At 46.7% G+C, this 24927-nt stretch overlaps 3 pseudogenes across 1 annotated transcript; 1 reads left to right on the top strand and 2 right to left on the bottom strand.

The window, feature by feature from the left end:
• Positions 1-119: 119 nt before the first annotated feature.
• Positions 120-940, bottom strand: LOC118142842 (suppressor APC domain-containing protein 2 pseudogene; annotated as a pseudogene).
• Positions 941-11304: 10364 nt separating this feature from the next.
• Positions 11305-13097, bottom strand: LOC118145139 (spermidine synthase pseudogene; annotated as a pseudogene).
• A 570-nt stretch (positions 13098-13667) lies between these two features.
• LOC118144828 (ATP synthase mitochondrial F1 complex assembly factor 2 pseudogene) lies at positions 13668-14820 on the top strand (annotated as a pseudogene). Its single transcript, XR_008474238.2, has one exon. The product of XR_008474238.2 is annotated as an ATP synthase mitochondrial F1 complex assembly factor 2 pseudogene (transcript).
• The last annotated feature ends 10107 nt before the right edge of the window (positions 14821-24927 follow it).

Raw genomic sequence — 24927 nt, 5'->3', positions numbered from 1 at the left:
CCATGCCAGGATGAAGGCAGCCCCCACCACCACCTCCCCACTGTCCCCACCCCCTCTCCTATGTAGCCTCCCCTCTGACTGCCCTGGAGAGGTGGCAGTGTGGAGGTTTAGTGGGTTGGGTGCCCTGACCCTCTGCTTCCTAGCTGGGATGCCTGGGCAGCTCATTGGGCCTCTCTGAACCTCAGCGTCCTTCTCTGTGAAGCTAGAGCAACAATCCTGCCTGCCTCCAAGCCCCGGAGGGAGGACTGCCGGTGATGGTGAGCCTCCGACGTTCCCCTCGGGCACAGGGCCGCCGGGCATCCCCTGAGTCAGCCTCCAGGGCCTGCAGGCCCGGGCACCTGCGTCCGCTGTCCGGCTCCGTTCCAGCGCCACGCTCTGGGGCTACTAGGGCTCCGCGGGGCAGGGCGCCGCCTGGACGCGGGGCACAGCTGCTCTGGGCTGAGGGCCCGCGCTGCTGGGGACGGCCGGAGAGCGCTCACTCCCAGGGGCAGGGGCTTCCTCTCCAGTACAGGCCGCGGCTAGTAGGGGGGCACCGACACCAGGAGCTGCAGCGGCGACTGGTCCCCTGGGGGGCAGTGGCGCGCTTGAGGCCCGGGCCGCCGTCAGCCTCAGCAGCGAGGTGCTCAGGCCGGCCTCGAAGCGCTCGAAGATCAAGTCGCTCTGGCCGGGGCCACAGACCCCTGTGCCCCGCTGCTCCAGGCACAGACCCTGCAGCTCACCTCGGGGCAGCTCGCGCGTGTCTGCACCCTGCCAGCGGGACTCGATCTCGCGCAGGTGCAGCAGCCGCGCCGCGGGATGTGGAACGGGGTGCGCTGGCTCTTCAGGAAGGCGCAGGGCAGCCCCTTGTGCTGGGCGAGGGGGCGGGTTCGGCAGGAGGCATGCAGCCCTATTCAGCCGTCGAGGCTCCGGTCTCCGTGTCCACCCGCGTTTGTTCCCGCATCCCCACGGTGGGGCCGGCTCCGCGCGCTCCCGTATTTATTTTTAATAGAGACAGGGTCTTGTGTTGCCCAGGCTGGTCTGAATTCCTTGGCTCAAGGGATCCTCCCACCTTGCCCTCCAGAGCATTAGAATTCCAGGTGTGAGCCGCTGCACTGGACAAAGAGGAATTTTATAGGCAGAACACGGTTGAGCCTTGCCATGGCATCATAATGTGGTTTCATTTTAATTTCTCCCTTCAAATGTTTCTCTTTTTAAAAATTATTATTTTTGGCCAGGTGTGGTAGTGTAAGCCTGTAATTCCAACACTTTGAGAGGCTGAGGCAGGAGAATCCATTGAGCCCAACAGTTTGAGGTTACGAAGCTGTGATTTCACCCCTGCACTCCAGCCTGACCCTATTTCTATTTTTTTTAAAAAAAGACACATAATAATTGTATGTAATTTACATAATTGTACATAATAATTGTACATATTGTGATGTTTCAGTAAGTGTACCTCCAAATGTTTCTGAGTGCGGCTATGAAGTGTCTCTGTTCTCTGATAATCACCACGCAGTGTTGATTTTTATGTATCCTTTTTCATGTTAATGTCAACTGAGAGGAAATGTTTGTAGATCATAAGCAGAAATACAGTTTGTTCATCTGTTGGTATGTGCCAGGCCCTTGTTTATCAGGGTTGGAGCGCTCTATCCTTGAGGAATTGCCCTCTAGTTCTTTGAAAGCAGTTATGAAACTAGAGCGTAACTGTCAAGGAGGAAGACTTTTTATGTGCAGTGAGGACAGGGAGTCGAGCTTTTGAATTCTTAGTATACATTGGAGGGCTCAAAATATGTTTGCTGAGACTGCCCATCAGCAGTGGATTGCATAAAGAAAATGTGGTACATATACACCATGGAATACTACACAGCCATAAAAAGGATCATATCTTTCACAGCAAGGATGGAGCCAGAGACCATTATTCTAAGTGAACTAATGCAACAACAGAAAACTGAATGCCAGCCAGGCATGCTGGCTCACACCTGTAATCCCAGCACTTTGGAAGGCCGAGGCAGGTGGATTCCATAAGGTCAGGAGTTTGACACCAGCCTGGCCAACATGGTAAACTCTGTCACAACTAAAAATATCAAAATTAGCTGGGCAGGTGCCTGTAATTCCAGCCACTTGGGAGGCTGAAGCAGAATTGCTTGAATCTGGGAAGCAGATATTGCAGTGAGCCAAGAGCACGCATCACTGCACTTCAGCCTGGGCAAAAGAGCGAGACTCTGTCTCAAAAAAAAAAAAAAAGAAGAAGAAGAAGAACAAATGCCACACTTTATCACTTATAAGTGGGATCTAAACATTAAGTGCACATGGACACAAAGAAGCGAACAACAGACACCTGGGCCTACTTAAGTGTGGCGAGTGGGAGGAGGGTGAGGGTCAAAAAGCTGCCTATAGAGTACCGTGCTTATTACCTGGGTGACAAAATAATCTGTACACCAAACCCTGAGACACACAATTTACCTATGGAAAAAACCTGCACGTGCCGCCGACCCTAAGATAAAAGTTGGAAAGAAAAACAGAAAACAAAAAAACCAACATATGTTTGCTGAAGAATGAGTGAAACTTTTGAAATGTTTGTTCCTCACATAGCTTACAAAGCAGGTATTGCTTTGCTTAGGGGGATTATCTGTAAGATACAGAGATGCTATTCCGAGGCTTTCGGTCGGGGAAGCGCTGAGACTCTCCTGATTAACTGCAGTGCTGTCTCCAGTGCACTTCATCAGCCTGTACCCATGTGTGTTTATGGATGACACACACACCCCGGAAATAGCTCTCCCTGGACACGTGTGGGTTCAGCATTCCTGGTTTCAGCCATTCACAAGTTTCCCTATAGAGGTGTGGCTAATTGTTCCCAGTTATTTATTGTCCGGAGGTGTCACTGTTTAATGTACATTTCCATATGATGGAAATTATATGATTTAATGAGGATAATGAAGTTGGGGGGTTCATATAAGTCTCTGGCTCTACCTCTCAGAATAGAAGCTCTGCTCTTGACCTTTATGAAAACCCATTTTTGCCAGGCTCAGTGGCACCTGCCTGTAATCCCAGCACTGTGGGAGGCCAAGGCGGAAGGAACATTTGAGGCCAGGAGTTTGAGACCAACCTGGGCAACATAGCAAGACCCCACCTTTACAGAAGTAATAATAATGAAAATATATTACCCGGGCTTGGTGGCATGTACCTGTTGTCCCAGCTGCTTGGGAGGCTGATGTGGGAAGATCACTTGAGCCCAGGACTTTGAGGCTGCAATGAGCTGTGGTCACGCCACTGCACTCCAGCTGGAGTCATAGTCTTATATATGTACAGTTTAATCTCTTAAGTACCACAGTGAGTATAGTGGGAAAGCATATGAAATATCTGGGACAAGGCAACAGCTTTGGAAACTGTTTTTCCATGGTACTTTCATTTTGCCTGTTTTTTTTCTTTTCTGTTTTTAAGCTAGATTTTTTTTTTCAACTTGTGTCGGTATAAGAAAGTTGAGGAAAGTGTAAGAAAGATGAGGAAGAAAATTTTCCAAAACAAGTTTAAGTATTTTTTTTTTTTTTTTTTTGAAATGGAGTTTTGCTCTTGTTGCCCAGGCTGGAGTACATACAGTGCTATAATCTCAGCTCACTGCAAATTCCGCCTCCTGGGTTTAAGCAATTCTCCTGCCTCAGCCTCCCAAGTAGCTGAAATTACAGACATGAGCCCCCACGCCAGGCTAATTTTAAAAGTTTTAGTAGATATGGGGTTTTACCATGTTGGCCAGGTTGGTCTCAAACTCCTGATCTCAGGTGATCCACCCACCTTGGCCTCCCAAAGTGCTAGGATTACAAGTGAGCCACCATGCCCAGCCCATTTTCTTAGTTGACATGAAGCTCAGTGAATGCTAGCCTCGGAGGTAATTTTCAAACAAATTAGAAGCAACTGTGAAAACTTGTGTTTTGAATGGAACTGCTGGAAGCATTTGAAGCTGGAAAGTGGTCAGAACCTCTCTCTGCTGTCATGCTGCCCTTACAATGCTACAAGTATTGGCAAAAGCCCACATCAAAACTTGTGGTAATAATAACGGCTCAGCGCTACCTACTAGGATGGTTAGAAGCAAAACCAAACCAAATGGACAGCAAGTGTTGGCGTTGCTGTTAGGAATGTAAAATGGTGCAGCCGCTGTGGAAAACAGTTTAGCAGTTTCTCAAACGATTAAACACAGAACTACCGTATTACCTGGAAATTTCACTCCTACATATATATTTTGAAAAATTGAAACAGCGCCTCAAATAGATACTTGTACACTCATGTTCACAGCAGCACTATTCTGTCTCTCTCTCTCTCTCTCTTTTTTTTTTGAGACAGAGTCCCACTCCGTTGCCCAGGCTGGAGTGCAATGGCATGATCTCAGCTCACTGCAACCTCTGCCTCCTGGGTTCAAGCGATTCTCCCGTCGCAGCCTCTGAAGTAGCTGGGACTACCAGCATGCGCTACCACACCAGGCTAATTTTTGTAATTTTATTACAAATGGGGTTTTACCCCATGTTGGCTAGAATTTTAATCCTAGCTTTTTTCATTGGCCTCTGGCCACTTGAAAATCTGTTTGTTGGTTTTCAGGGCATCTAGGGCTTTTAGGAACTTGACATTCAGATGAATGCTGAGCTTAGTGGGCAGTTCAGGAAGGGAAGTTTTAACCCTGGAAAAGAAGAGCAACTGTGTATTAGCTAGGTCCATCATCTTAAAGTATCTTTAGGCAGATGTAGCTGCATCAGGATTTTACCTTGTTTTGATTTTTGTTTTTTGAGGGGGCGTGGAATTTGGTTTTGTGCTTATGTTTGCTTTCTCAGTTAGTAGTGTCTTTCAATTTTTTAGATGGAGTCTCACTCTGTTGCTAGGCTGGAGTTCAGTGGCATGATCTTGGCTTACTGCAACCTCCACCTCCTGGGTTGTAGCGATTCTCTTGCCTCAGCCTCCTGAGTAGCTGGGATTACAGGCACCTGCCACCACACCCAGCTAATTTTTATATTTTAAGTAGAGATGAGGTTTCACCATGTTGGCCAGGATGGTCTTGATCTACTGACTTTGTGATCCACCAACCTCAGCCTCCCAAAGTGCTGGGATTACAGGTGTGAGCCACCGTGCTTGGCCAGTAGTGTCTTTGATAAAACACCATACAGCATTTTATTTTGGGGTCAGAATCCTCCTAAAGAGATACAAAATCTCCCTAAATTAAAAAAAGCAATGGGATAACAAGCACTAGGATTAGCCTAACTGAAGCTCAGTTACCTCTGTCTTGTTGACCGGCTCATTCAATATTCACTCATTTACTCAATAGATATTTATTTTATACTTACTATGTTCCAGGTGCAGAGATTAGTATTTAGAAAGAGATAATAGGGCTGGACGTGGTGGCTCACACTTGTAATTCCAGCACTTTGGGAGGCCACAGCAGGAGGATCACTTGAGGTCAGGAGTTCAAGACCAGCCTGGCCAAAATGGCAAAACCCTGTCTCTACTAAAAATACAAAACTTAGCTGGGCGTGGTGGTACCTGTATTCCTAGCCACTTGGGAAGCTAAGGAAGGAGAATCACTTGAATCCAGGAGGTGGAGGTTGTAGTGAGGCAGGATCACACCACTGTACTCCAGCCTGGGCAACAGAGTGAGATTCTGTGAGATTTTTTTTTTTTGAGATGGAGTCTAGCTCTGTTGCCAGGCTGGAATGCCATGGAACGATCTCAGCTCACTGCAACTGCGTGCGCCACCACCCCCAGCTATTTTTAGTAGAGATGGGGCTTCACTGTGTTGGCCAGGTTGGTCTCGAACTCCTGAGCTCGTGATCCACCCACCTCGGCCTCCCAAAGTGCTGAGATTACAAGCGTGAGCCATTGAACCTGGCCGAGATTCTGTTTAAAACAAATAAAATAAGCAGAATAAGTCAACAATTATATAAATGTTATGATAAGGCAGCATTGGATTCTGTGGAATCACTTTTCTATTTTTGAGACGAAGTCTTGCTCTGTCACCCAGACACGAATAGAGTGGCATGATCTCAGCTCCCTGCAAATTTCTGTCTCCCAAGCTCAACTGATCCTCCTGCCTCATCTCAGCCTCCTGAGTAGCTGGGACCACAGGCACACACCACCACAAATACTAATTTTTTGTTTTAGTAGAGATAGGCTTTTGCTATGTTGCCCAGGCTGATCTTGAACTCCTGATCTCAAGTGATCTGCCCACCTTGGCCTCCCAAAGTACTGGGATTATAGGTGTGAGCCACCGTGCCCAGCCTAAAAGATTTAAAACAAGCAGTTGATAAAAGAGGACAAACCACGATATTTTTTTGTTATCATGGAATACAAAGGTAGAGAATGTCTCCAGAAAAAGGAAATGTAAGTGGTGAATCTTGTCATTTAAAAGGAGGACTGGAGGCTGACATAGTGGCTCATGCCTGTAATCCCAGCACTTTGGGGGGCCGAGGCAGGTAAATGGCTTCAGCCCAGGAGTTAAGACCAGCCTGGGCAACATGGTGAAAGCCTGTCTCTACTAAAAATACAAAAATTGGCCAGGCATGGTGGCATGCACATGTAATCCCAGCTACTCAAGAGGCTGAGGCAAGAGAATCTCTTGGAGGTGGTAGTTGCAGTGAACCGACATCATGCCACGCACTCCAGCCTCGGCAATAGTGTGAGACTCAGTGCCAATAAAAAAATTTTGGAAAAAAAAAAAAGGAAGACTGAAACGTCCAGTGAATTCAATGACTTGAAGATCCTGGTTACTATAGCAGGAGCTTCCGGTGTAGCAGTTGGGTTGGGATAGAACCAGAATGCAATGGACAGTGTCTAGGGAAATGGGGATGAGTAAAAAATCTGGCCGTCAAGACTGGGCACAGTGGCTCATGCCTGTAACCCCAGCACTTTGGGAGGCTGAGGTGAGTGGATCATCTGAGGTCAGGAGTCCGAGACCAGCCTGGGCAACATGGTGAAACTCTGTCTCTACTAAAAATACAAAAATTAGCCAGGCATGGTGGCATGCACCTGTAATCCCAGCTACTTGGGAGGCTGAGGCAGGAGAATCTCTTGAACCCGGGAGGCAGACGTTGCAGTGAGCCAAAATTGCGCCACTGCACTCCAACCTGAGCGATAGAGTAAGACTCCAGCTCAAAAAAATAAAAAATAAAGATAAAAATAAAAATCTGGCCATCAAGCTGGGCATGGTGGTGCACACCTGTAAGCCCAGGTACTCAAGAGGTTGAGGCAGGAGGACTGCTTCAAGCCAGGAGTTTGAGACCAGCCTGGGCTACATAGTAAGACCCTGTCTCTTATTAGAAAGAGAAAGAAAGAAAGAAAGAAAGGAAAGAAAGAAAGAAAGAAAGAAAGAAAGAAAGAAAGAAAGAAAGAAAGAAAGAGAGAGAGAGAAAGAGAGAGAGAGAGAGAGAGAGAGAGAGAGAGAGAGAGAAAGAGAAAAGAAAGAAAGAAGGAAAGAAAGAAAGAAGAAAGTAAGGAAGGAAGCAATCTGGCTATCAGAGTGAGGAAAATGAAGTCATGGTAGCTATCGTTGGAGACTATATCAGGTGGAGAGAGGACTCCTATTCAAACGTAGGAGAGGCCTAAACCTAGAAGATGTGTGAGGATGAATGCATCCAGATATTTTTGAGGTTCATATTTTAGTGTCCTGGTACCATGTCGGTGCTGCTGCGTGTTTGAAGACCTTGATCCTGAACCTGAATGTAACGTACCGGTTACTCTTCAGGGTTAGGATTCTTACTAATGCAGAGAAAAATACCCTACCTGAGGGACTGATAAAGTATCTTCCGACAGGAATTCTGAAAATGGTTGGCTGGCTTGGAAGCAGGTTACAAAGAAATTCATAATTCATTTAGTTGACTTTATTATTCATTTAGCTAAATTCCTTTTTTTTTTAATTTGAGATTTTTAAATGAGACTAGGAGTCTCATTCTGTTGCCCAGACTAAAGTGCAGTGGTGCTATCTCGGCTCAGTACAACCTCCACCTCCCGGGTCAAGCGATTCTCCTGCCTCAGCCTCCCGAGTAGCTGGGATTACAGGTGTGCACCACCATGCCAGGCTAATTTTTAGTAGAGACAGGGTTTCACCATGTTGCCCAGTGGTCTCAAACCCCTGACCTTAGGTGATCTGCCCATCTTGGCTTCCCAGAGTGCTGGGATTACAATCATGAGCCACCATACCTGTCCCATTTAGTTGAATTCTAATTCAATTAAATGAAGTAGTATTAGTTATGAAATTAGTTCTGAAATTTATTTAGATATGAAATTTATAATTCATTCACTGATAACCACCTTCCCTCTGAGATTTGGTGGTTACATGGAGCTGTCCTGGATATACAGTATTTTCATATTACTACATTCTGCTGTGCTTCCTTTTTGCCTCAACATAAGGAAGGCATTGTGAAGCTGAAGCCTCATGAGGAACCTCTTCGTTCTGAGACCCTCAGTGGAAAATTCACCATCTTAGTGAGTCTTTAGGGACCTATCTTGTAGGGCTTCATTATTGCCTTTTTTTGACCAGTGTCATCTTTGGACTTTGTTCCTCCATACGTTGTTCTGAATCTCGAGTCTCCAGAGTTAGGAGCAGATGTGAAACAGCCATGCAGTTTGTTATAAAATTATTTTAGTAATAATTGAATTACTAATAATTACTAGTAATTAGAGTTGCTAATGATAATTGAATAACTGAATTATGGAAAGTCAGTCATGCAGTAGACTTTAAAAAGTTTCTTCATTTTGTCCGTTAAGGTTAGTCGTGGTCTTTGCGATAGATGTGCGATGTGTCAGACACCCATGCTTCCATATTTAACACAAGCCCTCCACTTAGCTGAGACCTCAGCCTTTCAAGTAAACATTTAATGGCACTTTTAACTCAAGCCCCAAGAAGTTTTTTAATGGCAGAGGGTGGAAATCATGGTCCTGTTGCCTGGTTCTCTCCTGCTGCTTGTTTCTTTGGCCATCCTGCTGGGGAAGTTAGCTAGGAAGTCATCTTTTGATCTGTCAGCAGTTGAAGAGCAAAGAGAATGTGATTTTTTTTCTTACCACAGAAATAAGGTCCAGGGAGTCCTGAGAGAATCAGCCAAGGGATGATATTAACATTCTTCCCTCTGGGGAGAAATTGGTGAGGTCAGGGAATTACTGTTAGCATCTGTTTTCTTCACGTATCAAACCCTTATCCACTATATGTCTTAGTAACTGCTCTGGTTTTCTATTTGATTTTTAAATGTTTCTTGTTTTATTTGCTTTAGAATGTTCGGGACCCAACAGGAGCCTCCATTGCCCTGTTTACTGCCAGGTTGCATCATCCCCACAAGTCAGTCCAACATGTGGACTTCAGGCTCTGTTTTACTTGCTTACCTCTGTGGATAGGTAAGCATTGAGATTATTTTTTAGGTGGTCTACATGCAGGTAGGAAAGTGACAGTTTTTGACTTGATTGAATTCGGCAGTGCCTTCATCCTTCTCCTAGGATGTGCCCTGGGCAATGATATGAATAGAAAACAGTCCATCTCCTTCAGGAATCAGCGTGTTTCCAGGCACTCTCAAGATAGTGGGTGTTCTGTCTCTTTACCACCTTGGCTCTTGGTCAGGAAAACAGAAGCTGAGAAAGACCAGCAGTCTTCGGTGTAGGGAAAACTACTTACTGGAAGAGAATGAGGAGGAGATGACCTGTGCTGGTTCTTTTTGTTCATATCAGAACCCTCTAGGGCCTCATTTTCTTTGTCTGCATAACAGGAATAATGCCACTTAGAGGATTTTGAGACTCAACATTCAAGGGAGGGTTGGGTGGGGTGGCTCACACCTGTGATCTCAGCACTTTGAGAGGCTGAAGCAGGTGGATTGCTTGAGGCCAGGAGTTTGAGACCACCCTGGAAAACAAGGTGAAACCCTGTCTCTGATTAAAAAAATACAAAAAATTAGCTGGGCATGGTATCATGCCCCTTTAGTTCCAGCTTCTGGGGTGGGGTGGGGGTGGGGGAGGTTGCTGAGGTGGGAAGAGGATCATTTTAGCCTAAATGGATGAGGCTGTAGTGAGCTGTGCTCATGCCCACTGTACTCTAGCCTGAGTGACAGAGTGAGATCTTTCACACACACACATACCCCAAACAACAAAAACAAAAATTCAAGGAAAAGTCCAAAAGTATAAAGTTAAGCAAAAATCATCCTGAATAAAAACATGTGCATAAGCATGTCATCACTCCCCCTGCTAAGGTAAATGGGATGGTTACAATTCAGGGGACAATTCAACTCAAGCCCCAGGAAGTTTCTGACAGTCATCACCTGTTAGCCCAGCTGGTTCTAAGACCCTGGCTTCTTCACTTGGGCAGTTATTTGTATCCTCCCATGCTGTCTTTCTGCCATTCTTTTTTCCCTGGTGTTTGCAATTTACAGTTTCTTACTGCTCTCGACATCTTTGGCTGGCCCTCTGGATTAGAAGTGCTATATTGTGGCCGGGCAAGTTGACTCATGCCTGTAATCCTAGCACTTTGAGAGGCTGAGACGGGCAGATTGTCTGAGCTCAGGAGTTTCAGACCAGCCTGGGAATCATGATAAAACCCTGTCTCTACCACAAATACAAAAAAATTGCCAGGCATGGTGGCATGCGCCTGTAGTCCCAGCTACTCGGGGAGGCTGAGGCATGAGAATTGTTTAACCCTGGGGGTAGAGGTTGCAGTGAACAGAGATCATGCCACTACAGTCCAGCTTGGGTGACAGAGTCAGACTCTGTCTCCAAAAAAAAGTGCCATATTAGGGACTGAGCCCTGAAGTAGTGAGAGACAGTGATGTATAACTTGATCGATACTGTGGACTGACATGTTGGGAATCACTAAGGGATTGTCTGAGGTGGGGATGCCTGTCTGGTGCATGCATTGCTGCCTTCTTGATGTGACTTTGATAGCACGTAGCTTCTGCTGTTGATGCGCAGTGGGAGATAGACCTACAGCGCACACACAGCATTATTCTGAAGAGGAGAAGTTGCCGGGGAGTGTGGACCAGCATTCTCAGTGGCGCTGTACTCTCCAAGCGGAAGTGTAGACTTCTCAGCTCCTTCTTCCCTGTGACCGGCCTTCAGGTATAATTTCCAGTGTATGGGTTCCTTAGAAATTCTGTAGCTCAGGAGAAAAAATGAGAGGCTCCTTCCCCAGAAAATCCAGTACTGGCCTTCCTCCATGGGAGGCTTGGAGTCAGAACTCTCTTTTTTCTTTGTTATAAATACACGTGTTTGGTGAGTGAGGGGCAACAGAAGGCAGAGAGATGGCGCTGTACACAGCTGGTATAGGCTTGGAGGTGGAACACCGAGAGACACACAGACAGTCTGCCCCGCAGGGCAGGCCGGGCAGCATTCTGGTGCTTGTAACACTTGGCAGGAGGACTGGCCCAGGGCTGGAGGGGCCCAGGCACTCTGCAGGCTCCCTGGTCCGAGGTCCTGGCTGGCATCAGTGGTGGCGCCTGGGCTCAGCTCACATCATTCAGGGCCTTGCGGGCAAACTCGGGCAGCACGAAGGCGGCGCGGGGCACATCGGAGTGGTAGTACTTCAGCTGCATCTGTGCCACCTGGTGCTGCCTCAGCGGCTGCACCGGCTCCTGAAAGCTGGTGCTCGGGTTCTTGCTGCACAGCATGAAGCTGATCTGGCCGCTGGGGTAGGTGGGGATGGTGCAGTAGGCATAGGCCACACAGGGAACAGTGACTGGCAGAACTGCCGCATCTCCTTGATGAGGTCCAGGTGCAGCCACTGGCACTCACCCTGGCAGCAGAGGACGCCATCTTCCTTGAGGGCCGTCTTCATGAGCTGGTAATAGGACTCTTTGAAGAGACTTTCGGCGGGGCCCATGGGGTCTGAGGAGTCAGTGATGATCACATCAAAGGCATCCTGGTTCTGCTTCATGAACTCAAAACCATCACCCACATGTAGGGTCAGCTTCGAGCTAGAATAGCCAACAGCCATCCCCGGCAGGAACCTCTTGGAGGCTTGGATGACATCCTCGACGATCTCACACTGGACCACGACTCCACGGAGGGGTGCTTCACCACCTCCCGCAGAACACCTTTGTCTCCTCCCCCGATGATCAGCACCTTTTGCCGGTTGGGGTGGCTGCAGAGAGGCAGGTTGGTTTTTTTTTTTTTTTTCCAGCAAGAACTATAATTTAATCACATAACACTATGTAACATTCTATATTTTTGCCTGTTGATATGTAACATAGTTAAGTTTATTACAAACATTATTTCTTAAGACTTATTGTATAAGTGCTCCTTTTCAAGTATTACCACTTAATAGTGTTTATCTACAATGTAACATTAGGTAAATCAGTGATAAATGTATATAATGCAATACACTGTGCCACTTCTCCCTACCGCGTGTTAAGGTATATATACATTAACAAAATCAAGGAAAACAAACAAGACAACTATTATAACTGAAACAAGACGATGAACATCACAGATGCATGTCTGAGTAGATAAACAGCATTTCCCCTTAACATGAAGGTCATTTTGTCAAAGAGATTCCTATACCTTTAGGCTAGCATTGTTTTTAGCAGCAGCCAGTGCATGAGGGAGCTAGGGGGTCGGTGTGCAGGGGCCGGGGAGCTGGGCGTCGCCCCATCTCGGTGGGGCGTGCCGGGTCCCCAAGCCCATTCCTGTCCCACCCTGGCCGTTCCCTGCCCGACCCGGAAGCGCGCAGCCAGATGCTGCGGCAGGGCCCGCGAGAGGCTGCGGTGGACAGGCCCGGGGCGCCCAGGGTCGTGCAGCGGGCCAGCGAGGGCCGTCACCTTCCCGCGGCGGAGGGGCCTGGGGACCAAGAACTCCACTCAAACTTCAGGCGCAGGGTGAAGGCTGGCAGCGACCGAGTCACCCTTTCCCGCAGCGTTCCCAGCAGTTCCGGTGGCGGAAAATGGCCCAGGCTTGGTTTTCGAGCCCAGTAAAACAGAAGGGCCAGTCCTCCGAGGGCCTCGGCTTGCTCTGCGGGGCCGCGAGACCTGCAGCGGCTCCTGGCCGCCCCCACGCCCTGCGCCATGAAGCCTGGCAGGGAGGGGATGGCGCCCGACTCACGCCCTGGTCCCGCGCGGGGACCGAACGGCCCGGATCCCGTCAGCCAGGACGCAAAAGGGCAGGTCGCCGGTGAGCGCCATCTGCTCGGGGCAGGTCCCCACTGGCCACACGACGCTGCTGCAGCATTCGAGGCCGGCAGGGACGCCGTCCCCCGTCCCACACACCTGAGTCAGTTTACCCCCGAGCCGAATCTGAGCCCCTGGCAAGAACCGTGGCTAGGTGCACAGAGCTTAGCCGGGAAGGTGGGGGAGCTGTGGCCTCCGTCCCGCCGGGACTGCGGGTGGGGGGAAGAGACCCTGGCATTCCCCGCAGATCCTGTAATGCCCCCCATGTCCCCTTCCACCAAACAGGTGTAACCCCCACCCGCCTTCTCCAAAAGCCCATGGCAGAGATGAGGGGCACAGAGGGACCCGAAGCCTTGACCGCGCAAACCCGGCGGGAAAATGAAGCCCAGTAGGACCGCGAGGCCGCTATCAGGAAGCCCGGCTCCTGGGACCCAGCTCTGGGCCCTCCCAGCCTCGAGGTCCTCGCCCTATGGAGGCACGAGGAGAGGACCCGGGCTCCCCCAGCCGGCCGACGCCGCCCGCCCTCCTGTTCCTCAGGGCGCTGACACCCTCCCTCCCCAAAAAGAAAAAAAAGAAAAAAAAAAAGGTCATGTGGAAGATGGCGGCATCCAGGGGAGGCTGCGGGCTCTGAGCGGGCGGTGAGAGGTTTCGGTACAGCCGAACCTGCGGCTTTGGAGGTCCCTTCACTCAGTTTCCTGCTCCAGGTTTCGCACTGCGCATCCTCCCAGACCCTTGGGCGCGATGTGGAGGAGCTGCCACCGGCTGTGGGACGGGGGACGTCGCCTCCTGAATCGGCCTGCGGGTGGCCCCAGAGCTTCTAAGAGTCCGAGGCCAACCATCCCGTCTCCAGCCCGAGCTTAACGCCCCGCCGACAGAAAGGAAGAGGTTTTATCAGAATGTCAGCATCACACAGGGTGAAGGTGGCTCTGAGATAAACCTGGACCACAGGAAGCTGAAAACTCCCCAAGCCAAGCTCTTTACCGTGCCCAGCGAGGCCCTGGCCATCGCAGTGGCCACTGAATGGGATTCCCAGCAGGATACCATCAAGTACTACACCATGCACCTGACCACATTGTGCAACACATCCTTGGACAACCCAACCCAGAGAAATAAGGATCAGCTGATCCGGGCAGCCGTGAAGTTTCTGGACACCTACACCGTCTGCTACAGGGTGAAGGAGCCAGAGACATTAGTGGAACTTCAAAGGAATGAGTGGGAGCCAACCATCGAATGGACTGAGAAAAGATATGGCGTGAAGATCAGCTTCTCCACCAGCATAATGGGACCCAGCATCCCTGCCAAGACTCGGGAGGTGCTTGTCAGCCACCTGGCGTCTTACAACACGTGGGCTCTGCAAGGCATTAAGTTTGTGGCTGCCCAGCTTAAGTCCATGGTGCTGACCTTGGACCTGATTGATCTGCACCTGAAGGTGGAGCAGGTCGTGCTGCTGTCATGCCTGGAGGAGTATCAGATCCAGTGGGGCAATATTGAGTGGGCCCATGACTACGAGCTGCAGGAGCTGTGAGCCCGCCCTGCTGCCGGCACCCTCTTTGTCCATCTCTGCTCCAAGAGCAGCACAGCCAAGCACAAGCTCCTGAAGGAGTGAGGCCTGGGCAGCGCACACCCAGCAGGGTGGTGGCAGTACAGCCACAGCTCCCCTGGCCTTTGGGGCTCCCCAGCCTGTGGGGCTGGCTCCCTTGGCCTTTGGGGCTCGGCCTCAGAGTCACCCTGAGATTCCCCCGAGACACAGTGCACTAGTGCAGCTGTCCAGAGGTCAGCCTGATTTCAACCCAGGTGCCCCTGGTCTGGCCAGCAATAAACGTGGGAGACAGATTATACAAGTGACTTTCTCTTGACACTGATTTTATTCAATATTTCTCCACCCTGGGGAAAAAAAATGGCAGGATGCATGGAGGAGGCCACATCGTGCTTTTTTTCAGCGTGAGTGTTAGATCCCGCAAGGTGACCACACAGCTAAACATAGTTAAAACTTAGGTTTTTTAATATTCATTCCTTTCCTAAAAACCCTCAGTGACTCCCAATTATCCAGAGGGGGCATATAAGCTAAATAACTGTGAACTCTTTTCTCTAAGCACAACATTCTCCCCAGTGAGTAGAAAATCTTGTTTTCCTGTTACCTTGAACTACGGTGGTCTTACCTCTCCCTTCATCTTTACTAAATTCTACCCTTTCTTCAAAACCCAGTGTCCATGACTAGCTCCCTCACACTCCAACCTGCCATAAATGAAATCAGGTTCCCTCTGACCTTAACAGAAGTTATTATGAATATCAGTCTTTATGTACTTACATTATACATAGTCTTGTGATATCATTCATCTTACACTGTTACTAGATTTTTCATCTACCACTAGAATGTGAGCTCCTTGAGGGCAGGGAACTTTCTTTTTAAAATATATAAAGGAAAATATCCAAATCTCTGTACATCAAGAGAGAATGGTATCATTAACGTCTACATATCCATCATCCATCTTCCTGGTAGCCCCTCATGGATCTCCTACCCTCCATTTCTTTCTTTTTCTTTTCTTTTTTTTTTTTTGACACCACGTCTTGCTCTTTCACTAGGCTGGAGTGCAATGGCATAATCGTAGCTCACTGCAGCCTTGAACTCCTGGGCTTAAGCAATCCTACCATCTTGGCCTCCCAAAATGCTGAGATTACAAGCATGAGCCACTGCATCTGGCCTCTTGGCTTGTTTGTTGTTTGTTTGTTTTTTTAACAAATGTCAAGGACTGTGTTTAAACTTCTTGGTGTTTTCTGTAACATGTAGCTCAGGAATCACACTCAGAAGGGAATCAGTCAGCTGTCATTGTAAATCTTAAATGGGGTACAGGGGCTCTTGCCTGTAATTCCAACACTTTGGGAGGTCAGGCAAGAGGATCGCTTGAGTCCAGGAGTTCGGGACCAGACTGTACAACATAGAAAGACCTCGTGTCTACAAAAAATAAAAAATCAGCCAGGCATGGTGGCATGTGCCTGTAGTCCCAGCCACTCACAGAAGACTGAGCTGGGAGGATAACCTGAGCCCTGGGAGGTCAAGGCTGCAGTGAGCCATGATGGTGCCACTGCACTCCAGCATGGGTGACAGAGTCAAACGCTGTCTTAAATATATATATATATATATATATTCTGGCCAGGTATGGTGGCTCACACCTGTAATCCCATCACTTTGAGAGGCCAAGGTGGGTGGATCACCTGAGGTCAGGAGTTCAAGACCAGTCTGACAAATGTGGTGAAACCTCATCTCTACTAAAAATACAAGAAATTAGCCAGGTGTGGTGGTGGGCACTTGTAATCCCAGCTACTTGGAAGGCTGAGGCAGGAGAATCACTTGAACTCAGGAGGCAGAGGTTGCAGTGAGTAGAGATTGTGCCATTGCACTCTAGCCTGGGTAAAAAGATGTCTCCAAATACACACACACACACACACATTCACACACACATATTCACACACACACACAAAACACATTTATATTTAAACACACACATTTATTCTATATCCTAAAGTGTGTGAAAATCTTACTGCATTTGTGTTTTATGTGCCTTCACAAGATGAGCAGTTTGATCTGGGAATACAGAACCTGGATCACTCATTATGCATCTAAGCTTCTTTTTCTGAAATTCTCTTTGCCCCTTCACTGACTTGTTTATGTTTTAGTCCCCTGCTACAGCTGGAGTGATGAGGGGAAAACCCATAATTTGAATTTGAACCTTGAGGAGCTCGTGGAGAAATAGGAAGTATCTCGATCTGGATAGTCTGATCAATAACTGTGCCACATATTTTTTTTTTTGTTTTTATTTAAGAGACAGGGTGTCTGTTGCTCCAGCTGAAGTGCAGTTGCATCGTTATAACTCACAGCAGCCTCAACTCCTGGGCTCAAATGATACTCCTGCCTTTGTCTCCCAAGGAGCTGGGACCACAGGCATGCACTACCACACCTGTCTAATTTTTAAATTTTTTTTGTAGAGACAGAGTCTCACTATGTTGACCAGGCTGGTCTCGAACTCCTGGCCTCAAGCAATCTTCATATCTCAGTCTCCCAAAATTCTGAGTTACAGGTGGGAGTCACTGCACCTGGCCTGTTCCACACATTTTAGCAGCATCTTGGTTCTTTGTGAATCATAGCCTCTCTGGGATTACAAAAAAGGAGTCACGGGCTGGGTGCAGTGACTCACACTTGTAATCACAGCACTTTGGGAGGCCGAGGGGAATGAAGGTCAAAAGTTGAGACCTTCCTGGGCAACAGAATGAAACCCTGTCTCTACTAAAAACAAACAAATAAGAAAAAGGAGTCCAGATTTAGCACACCAGGGGCCAGTTGAAACCAAGTCTGCTGGAAAAACTGTCATGTACCTCAGAATTAGACATTTTTGAAGTGTTAGCTCATGGGTGGGCACTTCTGTCTTGGAATTTGTTAAAGGGATGAAGATACGAAGGTTCCCAGGAGGTGATGCTGCAAAAATAGTAGGATACAAAATAACTTTGAGGCAGCACACGGTGGTTCGCGCCTGTCATCACAGCACTTTGGGAGGCCGAGGTGGGTGGGACCAACTGAGGTCAGGAGTTTGAGATCAGCCTGGCCAACATGGAGAAATCCCATCTCTACTAAAAATACAAAATTAGCTGAGTGTGGTGGCACAGGCCTGTAGACCCAGCTACTTGAAAGGCTGAAGCAGGAGAATCACCTGACCCCGGGTGGCAGAGGTTGCAGTGAGCCGAGATTGTGCCATTGCACTCCAGCCTCAGTGAAAAGATCAAAACTCTCTCTCAAAAACAAACAAACAAACAAAAAACACAATAACATTGAGATTCCTGATTTCAGGAATGTGTTTTGTGCCAGTTTTCTCAGTTCTAAATAGATGAGAAAACTGTTGCTGTCATCTGTGAGTAGTCCAATCAAATAATTTATTCCTAATGACCATTTGGGTCTGTAAATCAGATGTAAGTATGGATCCGGCTTGGTGGAAGAGTACATCTTTGAGAAATCTTTATAAATCTAGAGAAGTGGTCTGAGGGATACTTTCTGTATCTTCAAATGTTCCTCCGTTTGATCTGGGAGTAGGCTTACTTTTTTTTTTTTTTTTTTTTTTGAAGCAGAGTCTCACTCAGTCACCCAGGCTGGAGTGCAGTGTTGCAATGTCGGCCCACTGCAACCTCTGCCTCCTGTGCCCAGGCAATTCACCTGCCTCAGCCTCCCGAGTAGTTGGGATTACAGGTATGTGCCATCATGTCCGGCTAATTTTGTATTTTTAGTAGAGATGGGAATTCACCATATTGGCCAGGCTGGTCTCAAACTTCTGACCTCAGGCCACCTCAGCCTCCCAAAGTGCTGGTATTGGAGGCGTGAGCCACCACACCTGGCTATGACTTACTATTAATACCTGTTCACCTACTTTTTTTCCTCTCTTCTCTCTCTCTCTCTCTCTCTCTGTTTTTAAAATAGAGTCAGGGTCTTGCCATGTTTCCCAGGCTGGTCTTGAACTCCTGGGCTCAAGCAGTCCGCACACCTTGGCTTCCCAAAGTGCTGGGATTACAGGCATGAGCCACTGCACCCGGCCTTACTTTAAGACAAGATCTCACTGTCTCTCAGGCTGGAATGCACTGTGCAGTGGCATGATCTCACTGCAGCCTCGACCTCCTGGGCTCAAGTGACCCTCCCACCTCAGCCTCCTGAGTAGCTGGAACTATAGCACAGGTCACTACAGGATGAGGTATTGTCATGTTGCCAGGCTGGTCTCAAATTCCTAGTCTCAAGCTGTCTGCCCACCTTAGCCTCCCAAAGTGCTGACACTAGAGGTGTGAGCCACCATGCCCAGCCTTAATCCACTTTTTAAGAATGCTTTCCAAAGGCCATGTGTGGGTTTCTTCTCTTCCTCCATTGGATCATAAAAAACAAATTTACTCTCAGTGAGCTTAGAGGCATTTTGTTCTACAAAGTTTTCCACAGGTCTGAAATATGTTTTAGAGATGGTCTTCTAGTCTACTGAATTAGAATTCAGTAGGAGGCTGAGGCAGGAGAATTGCCTGAACCCAGGAGGCGGAGGTTGCAGTGAGCTGAGATCGCACCATTGCACTCCAGCCTGGGTAACAAGAGCGAAAGTCTGTCTCAAAAAAAAGAATTCAGTGACCATTTATTTTTAAGGGCTGGGCTAGGGACTGTTGGGTGTAATGAGTTGAACAACAGGTTCTTGTCCCCTAGGAGAGAATCACATGGCTACACAGAGTATGTTAAGGCCACAGGAAAATTTATGGGGCTTTAAGGGAAAAAACAATTGGTAGTATATTTGATTACAGTTATCAGGGAGACTTTCATGGCAGAGGAAACTTTGGGGTTGAGTATGGAATGTGTTATAGGATTTCGTAGGCAGATCCAGAGGGGTGGGAGAAAACAGTTCAGATTTTAATAACTTAGTTGCTGTAGCGTATTCTCAACCGAGGAGTGTGGCATTTGGTAAATCTGGATAAATCCGCATTAATAAACATAGCAGATACCAAAGATAAGCGATCTTTTTGTAAGATCATTGTGCAGGCAGGCAGTTGTTTTGATCCTAGATGTGTCCCGTCCTCTCGGGTTTTGTTTTGGCATTAGGCTTTCCACCTGCCTCATCCATCTTATAAACGTTTCTGTTTAATGGTTGATTTACAGCTTTGAAACTCAGAGGAATGGACTGGTGTTTATCTATGACATGTGTGGTTCTAATTATGCCAACTTTGAGCTGGATCTTGGCAAGAAAGTCCTAAACCTGCTGAAGGTAAGGCTGTGAGAGGGTCCGCTCAACTTTCCTTTTCAATGCTTGGGATTTTTTTTAATTATTATTCTTTGGGAAAAGATTTAGGAATGATGCAAGCTTCAGACATTATGTTCTATGTAAAGGTCATCTGTAAATGATGACTACTATCTGCCTCCTTAGAACAAGAAATGGTCTTAAAGGTGAAGTGGGAGGAATTAAGGTAAAAAATACAGGAACATTCTGAGTCATAAAAGTGGGATGGGCTGGGCGCCATGACCCACGCCTGTAATCCCAGCACTTTGGGAAGCTGAGGCACACTTATGTGTCTAAGGTGTATATGAAATATACATAAATTTCCCGCTCAGGTTTGGGTTCCATCCCAAGGGATCTCATTATGAATATGCAGATATTCCAAAATCTGGAAAAAATTCAAAATCTGAAACACTTCTGGTCCCAAGTATTTTGGATAAGGAATACCCAACCTGTGTTATCAATGGTGCTGTTATAAACATTCTTAAACATGTTTTCTGGTGCGTATGTATAAGAGGGTCTGTAGGGGACTGTTTCTCAACCTTTTTTCATTATTGCCTCATTAGAGGAGCCTTTTAAACACTTCCCCCTAATAATTCTTCTTTTAATGAAATTTTAATACCATAGATATACAGTATATCTCTATGTACTCTTTCTGACATTTATTTTATTTTATTTCATTTTTTTGAGATGGAGTCTCACCCTTGTCAACCAGGCTGGGGTTCAGTGGTATGATCCTGGCTCACTGTAACCTCCATCTACTAGATTCAAGTGATTTTCCTGCCTCAGCCTCCTGAATAGCTGGGATTACAGGTGCCTGGCACCACACCCTGCTAATTTTTGTACTTTTTATAGAAACAGGATTTCACCATGTTGGCCAGGCTGGTCTTGAACTTTTGACCTCAGGTGATCCACCCGCCTCAACCTCCTAAAGTGCTAGGATTACAGGCATGAGCCACTTGGCCCAGCCCTTTTTGCCACTTTCAAAAGACTGATTCTTTTCTGTTGTTTGTTTGTTTCTTTTTTTTTTTGAGACAGAGTTTCACTCTTGTTACCCAGGCTGGAGTGCAATGGCACGATCTCGGCTCACCGCAACCTCTGCCTCCTGGGTTCAGGCAATTCTTCTGCCTCACCTCCTGAGTAGCTGGGATTACTGGCACACGCCACCCTGCCCAGCTAATTTTTTGTATTTTTAGTAGAGATGGGGTTTCACCATGTTGACCAGGATGGTCTTGATCTCTTGACCTCGTGATCCACCCGCCTCGGCCTCCCAAAGTGCTGGGATTACAGGCGTGTTTGTTTCTTTTGAGAGGGAGTCTTGCTCTGTCCCCCAGGCTGGAGTGCAGTGGAGCGATCTCAGCTCAGTGCAACCTCTGCCTTTCGGATTTAAGTGATTCTCCTGCCTCAATCTCCCAAGTAGCTGGGATTACAGGTGCCCACCACCGTGCTCGGCTAATTCTTGAATTTTTGGTAGACACAGGTTTTTACCATGTTGGCCAGGCTGGTTTCGAACTCCTGACCTCGAGTGATCTGCCCACCTCGGCCTCTCATAGTGCTGGGATTACAGGTGTGAGCCACCACACCTGGCCTCAGAAGACTGATTCTTATCTGACATGTCACTCTCTGTTCTCTTCAGTTATCCTTTAGTACTACTGATCTGGGGAATCCCCAGCAGTGCTCTATGGAAAATACACAGCATCTAGAACAAAATTCTCCAAAGGCCTCTTCAATGAAGTGTGATAAACTAGTTTCATCTTTTCCTTCGAAGATGCAACCATTTATTTCAGGGTCTAAATGTCCAAGGTCCTTTTTTTTTTTTTTTTTCGAGACAAAGTCTTGCTCTGTCACCAGGCGCTAGGCTGGAGTACAGTGGCGCAATCTCGGCTCACTGCAATCTCCGCCTCCTGGGTTCAAGCAATTCTCCTGCCTCAGCCTCCTGAGTAGCTGGGACCACAGGTGCACACCACCGTGCCCAGATAATTTTTGTATTTTTTAGTAGAGATGGGGTTTCACCATGTTTACCAGGATGATCTCGATCTCTTGACCTCGTGATCCGCCTGCCTCAGCCTCCCAAAATGCTGGGATTACAGGCGTGAGCCACTGCGCCCAGCTTCTAGGTTCTTTTAACCACCAAATCAAAAATGATTATAGGCTGGTCACAGTGGTTCATGTCTGTAATACCACTACTTTGGGAGGCCAAGGCAGGTGGATCACAAGGTCAGGAGTTCTAGACCAGCCTGGCCAATATGGTGAAACCTTGTCTTTATTAAGAAAAAAAAAAATTAGCCATACATGGTGGGGCATGCCTGTAATTTCAGCTACTCAGGAGGCTGAGGTAGGAGAACTGCTTGAACCCAGGAGGTGAAGGTTGCAGTGAGCTGAGATTGCACCGCTGCACTCCAGCCTGGGCAACACAGCAAGACTCCATCTCAAAAAAAAAAAAAAATTGTAGGGAAACACCTATTATTTCCACAAAACAACCAGTATTAATTAGCCTTTCTAAAAAGATACCAAAAAGTAAAGAGCATCAACATAAAGAAGAATTTACATCAATGAATGGATAAAACAGCCAGTAAACATCAAATGGCAGTAATCCTAAATTTAAATTGACTAAATCCCCCAATCAAAAGACACAGCCAAAACCCAACAGCATGTTACATCCAGACCCATTTCACATGCAAGGATACACAAAGACTCAAACAAAGGGATGGAGAAAGATTTACCAACCAAATGGAGAGCAAAAATAAATAAATAAATAAAAAACAGGAGTTGCAATTCTCATATCTGATAAAATAGATTTTAAAGCAACAAAGATATAGTGGTAAAAGGATCAATGCAACAAGAGCTAACAATCCTAATACCCAGATACATAGAGACTTAGACTCAATGAGACAGAAAATTAATAAGGATATCAAGGATTCGAACTCAGATCCGGAACAAGTAAACTTAATATTTATAGAGCTCTCCACTTTAAATACATAAAATATACATTCTTGTCAATACCATATCACACCTACTCATAGTTTAAATGAAACATTGATTGGCCATTATTAATACCCATCTTTTTTAGAATAAAGCATTTCCATTCTCTCTCCCTCTTTTTCTTCCTCTTTCTTCTTCTCCTTCACTCCTTTCTTTTCTTTCCTTCTCTCAAAAAAAGAAAAAAAAGAAATCAACTTGTAGACCTCTAGATCCAGGTCGGCAATGTCTCTCTCATTGCTTGATTTCCTTCCTTCCCGTCTCTTCCTCCCTCCCTCCCTCCCTCACTCCCTCCTTTCCTCCCTTCCTCCTTCCTGCCTTCCTGCCTTCCTCCCTTCCAAAAAAAAAAAAAAAAAAAAAGCAGAAGCTACTACAGCTCTTTTTTCAGAGCAAAGAACTACAGACATGGGCCTAGTCCATTTACGTGACTGCCTGGAGGTACCTGCTGCAGTCACAAGAAACGAGTGGCAGCTTGGTCAATGGTGAATAGCCTGCAGCCTTCTCCAGTGTAAATTACAAAGGATTTACCCCCATTCCCAAACCTTTTTTCAAGGGATTAACAGAGAAGCCAGTGATGGTGACACTTACGTGGAGAATGGATTACAGAGGCTAACTGGTATCTGTAGGTGAACCAGCTCTACAGATGTATCTATATGAACATGTAGCTTGCAAATACAGGAGAATACATAGTTGGGGTGTTGTCTGGACATCTGGATGAAGTTTTACCAAAGTATAATACTGTCCTCTGTCTCAGAGGTGTGGAAGAAGAGAAAGAGGATGGGGAATGAGAGAATAGCATCTTTTCTGGGGGATTTTTAAAATACATATTTTTAGACAATAAAGATCTGTTCATTTTTCTAATAAATAAACAACTGTATAGCACCCTCATATCCTGTCAGTTCAGTAAGTTGGTAACACCTTTTGGAAGGCATCTGGCCTTATAAATCCGTGAAAATGCACATACTCTTTGATCAGTTCTATTTCTGAGATTATATGCTAAGGAAACAATCAGGAAAATAAAGATTTATAAAAAGAGTATTTACTCCACATTTATTTTAGATAATTAAAAATAATAGTTTAAAACTGGAAAGAAGCTGGACCCAGTGACTTACATGTCTAATCTCAGCCCTTTGGGAGGCTGAGGTGGGAGATTTGCTTAAGACCAGGAGTTCAAGGCCAGTTTAGGCCACATAGCAAGACCCTCTCTGTACAAAATTTAGGTGCATGTGGTGGTGCATGCCTATCATTCCAGCTACCCAGGAGGCTGAGGCAGGAGGATCACTTGAGCCCAGGATATGAGCCTGCAGTGAACTATGATCATATGATTACATTCCAACCCAGGTGATAAGATCCTGTCTTTAAAAAATAAAAAGAATATTCATACTCTTTTTTAGCCAAATTATTCCAGTCTTAGAAACAGCTCCCTCAAATAATTTAAAAGGAGGCCAGGCACAGTGTCTCATGCCTGTAATCCCAGCACTTTCAGAGGTCAAGAAGGCAAATCACTTGAGGCCAGGAGTTCGAGACCAGCTTGGCCAATATGGTGAAACTCTGTCTCTGCTAAAAATACAAAAAGCCAGGTGTGATGACACATGCTTGCAATCCCAGCTACTCAGGAGGCTGAGTCATGAAAATTGGTTGAACCCTTGAGTAGACATCGTGCCACCACACTGCAGCTTGGGCGACCAAGTGAGACTCTGTCTCAAAATAAAAAACTAAAAGGAAAAGGTAAAATGAGCATATCAGGATTATTTAAGCTTAAAAACAAACTGAATAATCAGCATGATGGTTCATGGTTAATTAAATTACCTGTGGCATATTTGGTCCACAGGATATTGTGACTTTGTTAAAAACAACTAATAGAAAGTCTAAGTTGGGGAAAGGAGGGACTTTTTAATATGTAAAAGCGGAAAGCATAACAGCTACCCACATATAAAAAAGTGTCAGATTCCTACATCTCATACCACGTTCAAAAATCAACTTTAGATAGATTAAAGTCTTAAATAACGAAAACACACCTCGTGTGAAGCCTCATGCCTGGAGTCTCAACACTGGGAGGACCAAGGCAGGCAGATTGCTTGAGCCCA

Source organism: Callithrix jacchus, chromosome 8 (genome assembly GCF_049354715.1).
Source record: "Callithrix jacchus isolate 240 chromosome 8, calJac240_pri, whole genome shotgun sequence".
NCBI classification, from domain to species: domain Eukaryota; kingdom Metazoa; phylum Chordata; class Mammalia; order Primates; family Cebidae; genus Callithrix; species Callithrix jacchus.
This window is presented reverse-complemented; position numbering and strand designations above follow the sequence as displayed.